The sequence below is a fragment of the Polyergus mexicanus genome, unplaced genomic scaffold (assembly GCF_030449975.1).
Source record: "Polyergus mexicanus isolate NDT 795.1 unplaced genomic scaffold, iyPolMexi1.0 SCAF_6, whole genome shotgun sequence".
Classification (NCBI taxonomy): Eukaryota; Metazoa; Arthropoda; class Insecta; order Hymenoptera; family Formicidae; genus Polyergus; species Polyergus mexicanus.
This window is the reverse complement of record NW_027223326.1, coordinates 6,141,113-6,156,893: the sequence shown is the minus strand read 5'-3', so window position 1 is coordinate 6,156,893 and position 15,781 is coordinate 6,141,113. Positions and strand designations below refer to the sequence as shown.

Below are 15,781 nucleotides of genomic sequence, written 5' to 3'. Positions count from 1 at the left end.
CCCGATTTTTCAAAAATCAGTTAAATATCTGAATTCTCTATATAGGAATTATATCAGAAATTAAACTAATAGAAATAATTACAATCTTAAAAGCCGCGCTTTGCAAATTTCATATAGTTCTCATGACTAAAACTCAAATACAAAATAGATAACACATACCGCGTCACATAGCGGCAAGCAAACGAACTTCTCGTTCGTAAGCCAAAAAAACTTTTAATCATCTTTTCGTTTCACCAAAAGACATCTATAAAAAGATGACGGAAAGATATTTTTCTTAGGTTATCTTTTCGGCAAAACGAAAAAATCTATTATAAACATCTTTTAGACGTTTTCCAAAAGATGACTTTTTTGGTAATCAGAAAGACATCCTTTATTCGTTTTTTAGCCTTTCCGAAAAGATGACTTAAAAAAGACATTTTTTCGTCATCATTTAGTTTTGTGTGCTGTTTAGGGAATTAAGAATTGAATTATGGTACAAATCTTAGTGACCCTGTTCTCAGCACAATTCGTTTGCATAACGCATATTTAATAACGTCAAACGTCATACAGAAACGCATAGAAGACAAAAATTATAAAATAAAATCTTTGACGCATATAATATTTGACGTGTATGTTAAAAAGTTACAAAATAAATCCACTGGCTATTTAATGGATTCATGTTAAAACAGCAGTTTTATAAGTTGATAGTAACCAGCAAAAACATTTGAATTTTTGCTGGTTTTCTCTTTCTTTCTCTCTTTTGAACCATATATAAAAAAAAAAATTATTTTCTGCATATACAGGGTGTCTCACAACCTCCATACAATATTTTAATAGCGTATTCAAAATAGAGTAAAAAATCTTAATACAAAAATATCGAGGCTACAATAGTTTTTGAACTACCAAAAGTTCACCAATAATGTTGCATAGAATTCGCGTCCTCAGGCTCGTAACTACATTTACACATATACCGATCTGTCATCTGTTATTGCTGACAGATAAAATAAATAAATTGATTTCCACAGAACTTTTTCGCATGATCAAAACAAAAATAAACTTCGTTTCTTAATGTTTGAAAATATTAAGTTTATATTTCTATTTAAATATAATAATTAATCAATCATTTAAATTGTTATTTAAGAAAAAATTAAATTTTTACGTACAACATTTATAGTTCGTTAATATCAGCTGACCGCTGTACATACGCCGTATATTCATACACATAAGAAACAATAAAATCAGTTGTGCAATAAAAATCAATATTACTTAATTCGTAAAATCAGTAACAGATGACAGATCGGTACGTGTGTATGTTACGGATCTGAGCGCGTGAGCTCTACGCAATATCATTGGCACACTTTGATCGCTTATAACTCAAAAACTATTACAGCCTCAAAATTTTTGTATTAGAATTTTTGACTTTATTTTATCTCTAGAATACACTATTAAAGTATTGTACGGAAGTTGTGAGACACCCTGTATACTATCATTAATGCTTAATAATACAGACCGATAAAAGAAAATGTATTCTTTGTAATATTAATAAATGGTTCTAAATCTTTATCAACTATCATAAGGTCATAATTCAATTATCGGTACACTCGAACTCTTATTCCTATTATTTCTTCCATATATAAATTTGTGTAATTTAATCTGTACAATTTGTAATTGTAAATAGTAAAATTGAATTGTATAATCAGCGATAGATACTATAGTATATATTTCAGTTAAAAATATATTAATTAATCAGATAGCAACAATGTTGTCTAATGAAAATTGGAATATATAAGCTGCTATTCGTCAGTTATTATTATACATCGATGAAGTCTTTGAGGATATTTTGAGAAAAAAAATTCCATATTGTTTCGTTATTTTTTTTATTTAAAGATAAAAAACTAAAATTATTTTTCTTTATTACAAGAAAAAAATGTATATCATAACGAATGTAACATAAAAACATGTTATTTTCAACGAAGCCATTTCCATCGAAAACAAATGACCTATTCCTACTGACGTCAAGCCAAGAACCTCTGATCATAAAATGGTATCAAAGAATTATTCATGACGAAGCACTATTCAAATTATTTAAATACTTTTCGGGATTATTCAAATTTTTATTGCGGAAATAATTTAATATTCGTGAATAATGACCCAATAACATATAATAAATATAATTAGTATTGTACATACATATAGGGTGTCCCATTTTAAAGGACCCACTCAAATATCTCAGAAACACTGCGTTAAATCGAAAAATGTTTCAAACAAAAGTTATGTGGCTTCAAGGGGGCCATAAGATGGTGATAATGATTTGACCTTGGAAAATCATTTGAAGGTCATGTGAAGGTCAACTTTAAAATCTTAAATGGAAACCCCCATTTTTTATTTAGTATTCTTGTAGCTTGCCTCGAGAGCTTTCCAAAACACTATAATAAAGTATTTTTTCATTAAGTACTTTTTGAGTTATTTTATATTTTAATCTGACATATTTTGATATAAAAAATAAAATATTTCGTAAAATATTCAGTTTTTGATAATTTTACCGTAATACTTCTATGTACAGAATAATAAGACAAATTAATTAGTGCCAAAAAAACAAATAATTGTTTAAAAAAATACATTGTAAATAATTTTCTTAAAAACAATTTTTTTTTTTTAATGCTAATTGATTTGTCTCATTATTCTGTATATAGAAATATTACGGTAACATTATCAAAAACTAAATATTTTACGAGATATTTAATTTTTTATATCAAAATATGTCAGATTAAAATATAAAATAACTCAAAAAGTACTTAATAAAAAAATACTTTATTATAGTGTTTTGGAAAGCTCTCGATGTCAGCTATAAGAATACTAAATAAAAAATGGGGGTTTCCATTTAAGATTTTAAAGTTAACCTTCACATGACCTTCAAATAATTTTCCAAGGTCAAATAATTGTCACCATAGAATGGCCTCCTTGAAGCCACACAACTTTTGTTTGAAACATTTTTCGATTTAACGCAGTGTTTCTGAGATATTTGAGTGGGTCCTTTAAAATGGGACACCCTGTATATTAATATACATTTATATTGGTATATGACATACATATACATATATACTACTGACATATACATATATACTATATGACATATACATATTAATCCATACAATAAATTGAATAATGCGAAAATAAGGGGGAATAAATCAACCATCAGTGGGATCAAATAAATATTTATCTTATGGTCACTTGATTATTCAGTTCTTTTGATATTTTTTATATAAAAATTTAAAAGCGTTTGTATATGTAGTAGGATAGGATGGGGACATGGCGGTAAGGTGCGGCACGGGATCAGCTTCAGTAGTGGGAGAAAATATTCCGTTCTAACAAGTGGACAGGTATAAGGAACTTGAGTTAGTTTTAGATGCGCTCAGTACATGTTTCGTTAGTCGTCCGTTAATCTTCGAAGGAAGCCGATTCATCGCGTTTTATCATTGCCGAGAAAGAGGTGCGCGAATCTTCTTTTCTACCCTGATCGATAACATTCTTTGGATGTCTGGCAAATCGAGAAGACGCGTTATGAAGCTCTTAGGTAAGCCGAAATCCTATCCGAGAAAATGCTTGGATATACGCGATATTTGGGAGAAATCTATAATGCTTTTCGATTAGTTGAATTCAACAGAGTGCGAGTCGCGAATAAGCGTTCAACAGAAGTTTGACATATAGATAAGACGATAAATAATCTTTTTTTATTACGCCACACGATACACATATCTCCTATGTCAAACCTATCATTGTAGAGACAAATGAGGAACTCTTTTCATATCGCTTCTTGATATACATATGTTAATCAAATAATTCTTTTACATGAAAAGGATGTGCGATAATCTTTCTCTCTCTCTCTCTCTCTCTCTCTCTCTCTCTCTCTCTCTCTCTCTCTCTATTATCTTGTGTATCCTGCATGTGTATAATTATGAGTTACAAAACTATTATGATATCATGTTTACAACTTGAAATTAACCTAGGTCGTGTGACGTATTTAATCGTTATGGCGTTGTAACACCTGCCGTATTTACTTACGAAAGTTAAAAGTGAGAGTAATAAATTTCGTAGCTGCGAAATTTACATCTCGTTAGGTCACTCGCGTTAAAACCTGTTCCTCTACAGGGTGCTCTCTAGAATGAATTAGAGATAAGCCTCTTTAAAATTTAATGTATATTATCATTATCCGCAACTTACATTAAGCATGATATTTTCAAAATATCTCTAGAATATATTTACTTATTGCGATCGAAACTGAAAAAATTGTATATTCTTTGTGTGTTGTTCTCAAAATATATCTTTTTACGTATGTAGTAAGTTTATTTTGAATATGCATACATGCGCGCATGTTTCTTTATTCCTGTACAATCACCTGCGAAATTATATTAACAAAATGCGATAGCAAGTCGATTTATAAATTATGCATTATTGTATAAATGACGCAGGGATTTTTTAATTGAATAAATTTTCACGCACATTCTCTCTATATATTTCTTTGTTTTTTATGTGCATCCACAATAATGCAAATTAATTTGTTCTGAATTAATTTTATAATCAATCGGAAAATAAAATTATCAATATTATAATGATACGTCCTGAGCCATATTTATAGAATATACAAAATATGCAATGCATTTTTATTTCTACAAACATAACTTGCAATTATAAATATGTACAAAATTTCAAATGCATTCGTGTGAATAAACACAGAAGTAAATCGCTTGCGAGAACCGAAAAATGTGTGTTGGAAATCTACGGTTGGGTGTAAGTTAATTTTTTTTTAAGTTAAGTTTAAAGTTAATGGCCCAAAAATTTCTCAAGTATTATGTACGTTATTAATTTAGTTTAAAAGTTACTTAAACAAAAATTAACTCAGTTAAAGTTACGTTAAAAATTATTAACTTATTAAAAGTTAATTATGCAAAATTATATTTTTTATATAATTTATCTTTTAATTATACATTTTAAATTTAAATAATATAATAAAAAGGTAGTTTTTTATAAGATAGATAATGTATTTTTTCTTATACAATAGTTAATAATACATATTATTTAAATATATTATAGTGATAGAGATATTGTAATAGAGATATTATAGTGTTTAAAAACAAAACGGTTAATAGAGACTTCGGTTAAGAGAACTTTCTTGTTTAATTTGAACCGCTCTACCTGCACACGTGCATTTTTTCGTTCGCGTTCTCATTCTGTTTGCATTTCATCTTTATCTTTAATTGTTAAATACTCTAACAATAAATTAAAACAATTAAAAATATTTATTGAATTTTAATAAAATGTCATCTCAAAATTATGGTCCGTCATTTTTCCTCTTAAGTCATCATATACTAAGCCATTTGCACTAAACATACGCTTTACGTGCGTCGAGGATGGTACCGTTGAGTTGCATTTTATGACCGCACATTTTAATGGTACTGGATACTGTCTTATGTTTTTATAATTATTAGTAAACACGGATAATCTTCTACTATTAAAGATACAAAATTTTAACTTGTATAAAAAAGTTGATAAGTTAACTTAATGCATTTAAAAGTATCTATTTAAGTTAAAAGTTAACACGTTTTTTAAAATTAATTTAAATTAAGTTAAAAGTTATTAACTTTCCAACTTTTTAAATTAACTTTTAACTTTTTAAGTAGTTACTAACCCAACCCTGTGGGAATCTATCTAATTGTAAGAATTTTATATGTACTATAAAAAGAAGAACGTCTTAATAGGGAAACCAATGTAACGAGTGAAAAAGGCTGTTTTTAACGATTTTTTTCTGATAACTAATTTTTTTTTCCAAATTGCATTATTAACATCACAAAGTACACAATTTGAACTACCTTTTGTGAAATTGTCGTTAAAAAATGTTAATATTAATAGCCACAATAGCCGCCTTAAAAAAAACGGGCCCACGCGTAGCGGGGCAACGAAAGTTTCAAAACAAAAAAAAAACAAGAATTTTCTTAAAATATAAGATAATAGCTTCAGTTGCACGTATGGAATTTTTGATTGAATAATTCGTTTTTGTGTAATGTTAAAAATCAGAGATCAATGTCTCACCGATTTAGAAATTTTTTTCTTTAAAAGTCCGCCATTTTGTAACAAATCATTTTTTCTTAATCCATACGTGCAACTGAAGCTATTGTCTTATATTTTAAGAAAATCCTTGTTTTTTTTTTTGTTTCGGAGTTTTCGTTGGCCCGCTACGCGCGCGCCCGTTTTTTTTTTGGGCGGCTTACACTATTGGCTATTGTAGTTATAAATATTAATATTAAAAAAAAAAAAAATTCACAAAACGTAGTTCAAATTATGTATTTTGTGATATTAATAACGCGATTTGAAAAAAAAAAGAACAATTATTTACTAGAAAAAAAATCCTTAAAAGTAGTCTTTTTACACTGGTTCCCCCCTTAAAAACTAGAACATATACGTATGATTTCTTTTAATTTTAACTTTGATATCTGAAAGAAGATCGATTGGCACACATTCACATTATTGAGCATCTGATCCTGATTGCTCTACCAATCGTCCATGTCAATTAGATAAGAATATTTTTCCAGTCGCGTCACCACGCTCTGATACGTGGCATGCATTTCGGAAGTCAATGTCCCGCTGACACACTTCGAGACGTAGCGAGCGGATGCAAGGCGTGTTATTGGCCGTTATTAAATACGTGCTGTCATGCAACCGTGTTTTATTATCACGCGGTATCCAAAAGAAAACTTGTATATATTACGCAAAATTTCGCGTTACCTAGAATTGAACAAGTCTCAGTATACCTGAATCACACCTAAGTATATTCTGTTATCAAAGAATGCAAAGTAAATAAGGCGCGATAATTTTTCACACTTCTGATGTAACTAGAATAATCTTCTCGCCGCAAGTTTCAGTCGATTTAATCGCCAAGAAATTTATAATATGTCTTTTTCTTCGGTGCGCTTGCTTGTAGAAGCCATACACAGTTTTCCAGCGTTGTAACTATCGATGATAATAATTCACGCTTGGAAAGTCCCAAGCGTGAATTATTATCTCTCTTGCTCTTATAACATTTGGTAAAAGGCAAATTCTGCAATACATATACCGGTTCCCGTATTGCAGGGTGTCGAAGTTTTACGCGCAAAATATGAGATACTTATTTATCGGGTTATCCAGGAAGATACCGGAAGGCGGTGAGAGTGATGGCCGAAATAAAACAGAGAAGAGATGGATGGTTGATCGGTTTCGCGGTCGCGGTTGCAATCGTGACCGTGGTCTTGATCATGCTTGCTCTCGGATTCGTCATGTAACGGGTTTATACGTACATGTAACGGACGCTCAATTTCTCCCGGTCGCTTCGCCTCGAAGTCAGGACAATGACCTAGAATCCTTTTGCTCATATCCGTTTCTATGTTTATACTATACAAGCAGGCTTGTTTCTATTCGTTTCAGCTTAATTTCAGTTATCGATACGCCCGACCGAATTTACATCTTGTCCCGTAAAAGATTGCGAGAGAAAAGGTGAACGAGATTGTTAAAGTGATTTGAAATACCACAGAAAATGTCATATCTAAATTATTTTGCCGGAATAGGTATCGAACTTTAATACGATATGCATAGCATATATATTTATAATGTAATCTTTTATAAGAACGAAATCGGCTTCATATATTTACGATGATAAATATTTCTTTTTGCCATTATGCAAATACTCGTGTGTACATAAAATACCGATGATCACATATAAATCATTTTGATTCTATTGATATTTCAACAATAAAATATCCCGAAGACATCTTAATTAACAATAAAAAAATGTTTAAAATTTATTTGATAACTTTTGTTGTACATGAACATTTTGTACAGCGATGTTAAGGAATATGTATAAATTTTTAAGTACTTTGAGACAGCTATAATAGCGACAGGACTGTGATTCATATGTGACTAAGGTATAGAGCAAAAAAAAAATTATGATCTATGGGTTAATTATGTAATACTTTTTGGCTATATGTAATACTTTTGTCATTAATATTTAAACAATATTTACATAATTGTCAACATTGAATATTTATTGACGATATTGAATATACCGTTTATATACCGCACCTAGCAAAAATAATTAAGATTAATAAACATTTTGTTAAAGGACAGTTCTCGATTTTAATTCATTTTTTTGTAAATTCCCAAAAGAAGACTTTATTTTCGACAAATACTATTGCCTAATTTCCATAATACAGAATCAGAATGAAATAAAAATCTTACTCGGTTTATATAATTATACGATTTAAAACTAATAAAAAGTGTCCAGCATTAGAACCGATTTCGGTATATATCATTTATATCCCGGAAAGTAAGATATTATAGATAAGCGATGGAACAAAAAAAATTCTGTTGTACAATGTTGAAAATGTCTCATTAGAAAAGTTTCTCATTAAGTTGTAATGTCGGATTAATACGAGGATTTCAATAATAATTTCTAAATTTTTCTTACGTAAGTATGTCTTTAATTAGCAATTATATGCCGCGCATATTAAAAGTAATTGATACTTTTGTACTAACAAACTTGTTTTTTGATTGTGCTATTTTCAAATATCACAACCGATAGCAGGATTATAAATTTTTTTGTGAAATCAATGAAGCCATATTTTCCTTGTTTTTGTGAACCGTAATGTGGGTAACAAAATATAAGACGTTATAACGATAGTGCGTGTTCGAAACTGCGATGGTTACGTAAATGTCGCATTGTGAATCTCTGCATGCTAGTGAATCGTTGACAATTAACTGCACGTAGCGTGATATCGACTACGAAAGAATCGAGGATTAAAAATACATTTACTTTTTTTTGACCATAATTTTGATGATTCTTTTAATAGCTCAATTCCATCATTACATATCTGCTACTTATTATTACGGTTTTCGTAAAAAAATTTTTTAATTGTATTTTTTATTTTTTTATTATTTTTCTTATCATTCCGGTATAGAGAAAAAAATGTAGTTATTGGGCAATTGATACCAAATAATACCAATAACACCGCGTGAGATAACGTCGCGTCATATTCGCGTAATATTCGATATGCGAGGCAATAACAAATATTTCTCGCCCATTTGCAATTAATATATTTCGTGATTTGTCAGAAATTTTGTAAGCTAAAGATATGATTTGTCCATTGAACTTGTTCCTTTTTATAGCAATAAAGCCGAATAGCCTCGTAACCCGCTTACGGTACGTTAGACCGCATTGTTTGAAAATCGGTTGGTAAGATGCACCTATACGCCCTTTCATGACGAACAATTATCGATCTCCTATCTTTTCTTTCTTATTACATCGCTTTAAAGCCAGCGCTCGTATCCGATAGAATTGTAAAAAGTAATCTTATATGCATATATTTACATTTATAATTTTCTTATTATAATTAGTTGTTCCCATATTTTAGAATCACCAGAGGAATAGATTATTTTAACGTTATATAGAATGCGGTAATGTAATTATATATTGAAATATGACATTTTTTCGACTGTCCATCACAAGAATCGAACGGCCCGATCGTGAACGATGTCTCGGGGCCATACGTCCTCTCGGCTTAGGGAGAGAGCAACCCGATCGCCGGTTAGATTTTGTTCTTTTTTTTGTGTGCGTGATTGTGAGCTTATAAGAAACTCTGTAGAATTTCGTTGTCGGCGAGCCAGAAATAAGCGGCAAAATCTCATCCGGCGGATGATGTGATAGAGAATATTGAGGGACGTCAACGCAAAATGCGAATCCGACTTATCGCACGTAGAAACACGTCAGGTGGTATGATTTTTCGTTACTATCTTTTATTAAAAATCTAAAGGTCACGAAGAGCTGTTGCTGTCGTTAATTTTATCACTTGCTGCAGGAACAAGACTCAGAAGGCTGAGAGAAATCCGGTAGAGATGGCCATTCCATGCACGGAAATCTCGAAACGGAGCTGCGATGCTACGCCCGAATTATGGAATTCGAAACGTCAACTGGGGTCACGTGACTGATCGGAAAAGAGCCGACGCAAGTCGCGTGGGCGAAACAAAGAGAGCTGGTCTAAATTGCAAACTGCCGAAAGCCGTGTCTCCAACTTTCGACAAAAAGAATTTTGGCAAATGACAAGACGAAGGATCTGTCCGTATGACCATAAAGGCCGCAAGATGGTCCTATTAAATGCAGAAGCGCCACAGATAGCCTATTTGCAATTTATTGGGTTGGCGTGTCCCCTACGGGATTCTTGCTTGTCACTGTTCGACGAGATTTCGCTGAAGACGAGAGAGGTTCATTTGAACTCATTGTCAATGCGACTGAATACAATCACTCATATCGGCCGGTGCCTAGGATAACCAATATGATTGTCCAATCAAAGGGCTTCATTTTCAACTGGCTAATAAGCATTATGTCTAATTGATATATTGACATTCGCCGAGATCACCTTGGCGAGAACGCTGAATTTCGAGGAGTCTCAAGACTGCTAAGGCAAGAAGAGCTAGATATCGACCGCTAAGATGAGCATTTCCTAACAACACACATGTTCAAAAGACGTTTAGAGGACATCCAGAGGATATAAAATATCCTCTTTAGTTAGCAATTATATATTGCGCCTACTAAAAATAATAGATACTATTATACTAATAATTTATTTTTTGATCGCATTTTTTTTAAATATCATTTAATCGATACAGCAGGATTGTAAATTTATTGTTAAAGTTAATGAAACCGTGTTTCCCTTGTTTTTGTGAATCACAATGTGGATAACACAATATAAGATGTTATAACGATAGCGCATGTTCAAAGTTCATCTATAAATACGTGCTATTTCGATGATTTCTTATAATAACAAAGAAGATCATACGCGCAACAATCGTACTCAAATGTTAAACTATTAAAACAACTAGAAAAAAGTGTAAAAATAACACATTGTGCATATATTTTTAATTTTATATAACATAGATATGCTCTATATTATTAGTAACAGGAAAATTTGATTTAAATTTAATATATATTGCATATTCCTACGAATGGTCCACATAAATTTTTGCATTAAATTAACATAATATGGATATGTATATTAGAAATACTACATATGTTAATATTTCAACACAAAATCATTTCACATCTGCTAACGAAGCCTTTTTTTGTAAATATGCATATTAGGTCACACCTCGCCGATGACTTTGATCTTGACATATGTTGTCAAGGATATAACCCTGAGTAATTTTTCTTTATAACTTAATCGGCGGTCTCTTATAATTTCTGCGATATTTAAAGTTAAAATTTGGGTAATTATATAGAGATATGGAGACATCCCCGATTTCTATAATTTTGTAAATTATTAAATAAGTAGAGAGGAGCGTTCTGAGTAATTTTCCTCAAGAATTAAGTAGCGGTCTCTTATAATTTCTGAGATATTTAAAATTAAAACTTCATTCGGAACGAAAAATTGGTTTGGGTTATATGACGTAAACCAAATCAAATTTTAGTTTTAAATTAGAAATAGGTTTGGATTAGGTTATATCTTCCGGAAGTGGAGCCCGTAGGGAAGGGGGGGGGGGCAAAACCTACTGCGTTCACACATTTTCCTATCTACACAACAATCGTGGGGTGGACCTTGCTTCGCGTTGTAAAATATATGCGTGGACACAGTGGCTCCCCCCCCCCTCACCCCTCTACGAGGAGGCTCCACTCCTGGAAGATATAACAGAACCCAAACCTATTTCTGATTTAAAACTAAAATTTGGTTTGGGTTACGTCATATAATCCAAGAAAATTTAAATTTTCATTTAAGTAGTTAATAATATTGTAAAAAAATTAAAAATTTTTATCATTGCTCTGCAAAAAAATGCTAGACAATGTATTCATTTTTCGAGGTTTCAAGTGGGTATGCTCCCTTAATTTAGAATTTGACTGCAAATATTGTGTATGTCAAGTTTAAAAATTCCAATGTAAGCTTTATATATTTTTATCCATACTGAAAATGGACCAAAAAACGCCATCATTTGATACTCTTATGCCGGCACGCTCTTACTTAATTATCGACATCCAAAATCAATAAATATAAAAAAAATAATTGTTTTTAAGAAAAAATATGTAATTATTTACAATGTATTTTTTTAAACAATTAGTTTTTTTTTCTTTACGTTAATTGATTTGTCTCATTATTCTGTACATAAAAGTATTACGGTAAGATTATCGAAAACTAAATATTTTATGAGATATTTTAATTTTTATATCAAAATTTGTCAGATTAAAATGTAAAATAACTCAAAAAGTACTTAATGAAAAAATATTTTATTATAGTATTTTGAAAAGCTCTTGAGGTAAGCTACAAGAATATGCAATGAAAAATGGAAGGTTCCATTTGAAAAAGTGGAGTTGATCTTGAGTTGAATCTCCGAAGCGCCGCCACCCCGACGAATTGTGTTACCACCATTCGATGACCTCTTTGAAACTATAAAACTTTTATAGGAAAAAATTTTTAGCAATATTATTAGCAAACGTTGATCACTTATAACTCAAAAACTACTGTAGCTTCGATATTTTTGTATTAAAATTTTTTACTCCATTTTGCCTCTAGAATACGCTATTAAAACATTGTACGGGGATCGTGAGATACCCTGTATATATATACAAAATTATTATGTAATATATACAAGGTGTCTGATAATAATCGCCCCACCCGTAATGTGCAGGTAGAACGGATTAAACCGGACAGGAAAGTCCTTTATCATTTTACGATTTTTGTAATAATTATTGAGAAATTAATTAAAAAAGATCGACCAATTTGCGCGAATATAAGCACGCAGCGAGAAGAAACAACCCAAAAGTAGGTGCACAACAAAGTTTTAGGAGAGAAGAGTGCTTTACAAATAACAATAGTTACATACAGAACCATGAAGGAAGAGTAAGGAGAATTATCTCGATAGTGTGGAGAGGAAAAAAGTTGGTCACGAAAAATGTTCCCTATGTATGCAGGTTTGCCAAATGGAATATTGGTATATATATAGTGTTACGTTTAGTTGTAGTAGTAATTAGTAAGTAGTGTGTCACCCAGCATACTTATTAATCACTAACACAACTAAATGTAACATTATATATGTACTAATATTCAAGATGGCGATGAAATGGTCCAAGTTATTCCATTTGACAAACCTTGTCATATACGGAACATCTTTCGTGATCATTTCCAATCTAGGTAGATAACTTTCCGTACTTTTCTTTCATAGTACGAGCGATATATAATGCCACCCATATCTATGCCATCTTTTTTCACCGCGCGGTAATACTCGCGCGAATTGGCCAATCTTTTTAAATTAATTTCTCATTAATTATTGCGAAGATTGCAAAACGGTAGAAGACTTTCCTATTTGGTTTAATCCGTTCTACCTGCATATTACCGATGGGGCGATTATTATCAGATACCCTGTATGACTAAACTTTAAGAGCATATTTTAGAGGTCAAAATAAGACTTTGTAATATGGATATACGGTCATTTTTTCCATTGTTTGCGCCTGCCTCCATTTCGTCTAGAAACAAGATCAAGCGTCTGTGAATTTGATCTATGCGGAAACTTATAATCATATTGTCATCTGCGAACCACTCGATAATATTATAAGCGTATCGCGTATCGTTTAACCTGCCTTTTTATGTCGGATATGTGGATGATATCGCGCTAGCGGCCCCCACTTCTATACTCAGAGATATTGTAAAAACGTTCAATTCATTACACCCGAGACTTCAATTCACGATGGAGGAGGGCGTGGATAATAGATTGGATTACCTTGATGTCACCATTATCATTAACAACGGCTTGGTGGAATTCGATTGGTTCCACAAGCTCACATTTTCCGGAAAATATTTGAATGTTGAATCGCAACATCCGCTATGCCAAAAAGAGGCACAATTATTGGACTGATTGACAGAGCGTTCCTTCTCTTACATCCGAGATTTCATAAAAAGAATATGGAACTAGTTATAACGTACTTATTAGATAACAGCTATCCGTTAAAGTATATATTTAAAACAATTCAAGAAAGGCTTAAAATCCTCATTACACAAACCAAAGCGAACATTACTTTGAAAAATGTGACGGATACAAGTACAGGAAAATAAGCTCCTTCGTTCTTCAATATTCCATACATACTTCCGACCAATTTAGGCGTATCACTCGAGACTTAGACACAAAAATCTCATATTAACAAACTGAACCAATTCATCAGAGTATAAAAAGATGACATACTTAAAGAATTTCACAGGAGTGTGGTATATAAAATTTCCTGCAAAAATTGCGACGCGTCTTACGTTAGAAAAACCCGCAGATTTTTAAAGACGAGGACACAAGAATATCGAAATCATATAAACAGAAATACGACTCAACATTCGGTCATTACGGACCACGGACTGCTTAATCACGAATTTAATTGGAATAATGTGGAGATTTTGGATGAAAAATCGATCCTTGGAAAAACATTAATATCTGAAATGACTTATATAAAGAGGCAAAAAAACGGTTTGAACTTGCAGAGTGACATCGAACAACTCGATCAAATATATTTTCCAATCTTGAAGAGTATACCGAAAGTCTGATTTGAACCCTTTTCTCCCTGCATAGATACCATACGTTACTGTCTGGTTTATTTATGATTTGGCGTTAATATTTTTTAGATCACGTGTACTGTTTTTATTGACAAGTGCGTCTCGTTCTCGTGGGCTCCCGCGCGCCTTTGCGTGTTGGTTCCGGTGAGTCACCTTGCGTTTCGAATCTTTGGCCAATTATTAATTATTCGATAATGTAGAGATGGAATATATGACATTTGCATCTTTTTACCTCCTCTTTTAACGGCTGGTACCGATGGGAGGTGACTCTGTTGCGATCCTGTGGAGGATGTCGGGATCCCGCGCATACTAGTTCATAGGATATAATTTTATGTCATTAATGCATATTTTTATTTATAGCTCCACTTTTCTTGTAATTTACTTTCTTGTAATTCTACTCATGTTTGTATTCTTTTTATTACACAGTTACTGAAGATGGTCTGATGTGGACCGAAACTAACTCTAATAAAAAAAAACGCCTAGTTTTTTAAATTGTGTCTACATCGCACATACATTAGCGCTTATAATTAATTCTATTGTCCTTGTTTGCGCTTACATCACGCATCTGGTTCTGATTAGCCTTTTTTATTTTGTTTTTATACCAGTAACATAATATATGGCAACATTCTATACTCATTTTATACCTAACCGATCTTTTTCGCGATTAATCTCGTATATACTTAGTCATATTGTTTAGATATAAAGATAAAATCAAATAATTATTTGATGGCAAGGGGTAAAATAGAAGGTATATAAACAATATACAATCATCTATCAAGAACAATATACGTCTAATGCTCTGGTGTGTACGATTCTAAAGAAAAAAGGGAGAGAAGATAGAAAAGGGAGAAAGAGAGACGAATAGAGAAAGATATGTATATAAATAAATAATATAACGAAATGTGTATGCGCACAGCATTAGTGTATAATATGAAAGACCAATTTCCAGAAAGAAATCCAGAAAGAAATCCAATCAGAAATAATATAGTAATGTTTACATCGACAACACATAATATTTATATTTAATGCGACTCAATTCTTACGTAATATGTTCTATATATTTATTTATACGATATATATTTATATGTGCATATAATTCATTTACATAATAATTTTGCATGCAAAAGTAATTACGTTGCACTGCAATAAATTTAATGTTTTTTGAATTATTTCATCTAATTTCAAAGTATCTCGATTATTTT

At 31.6% G+C, this 15,781-nt stretch overlaps 1 protein-coding gene across 4 annotated transcripts in view; it reads left to right on the top strand.

Annotated features, from left to right (window-relative positions):
- The window catches only part of Far1 (fatty acyl-CoA reductase 1), a 45,364-nt gene that overhangs the window by 7,559 nt on the left and 22,024 nt on the right, over nt 1-15,781 (top strand). Inside the window, exon 2 of one of the 4 annotated variants that reach the window (XM_070297208.1) lies at nt 3,272-3,553. The exons of the other annotated variants lie outside the window; for them this stretch is intronic. The gene's annotated coding sequence lies outside the window, so the exon portion shown is untranslated. The remainder of the gene's footprint in view (nt 1-3,271; nt 3,554-15,781) is intronic. 4 annotated transcript variants of the gene reach the window in all.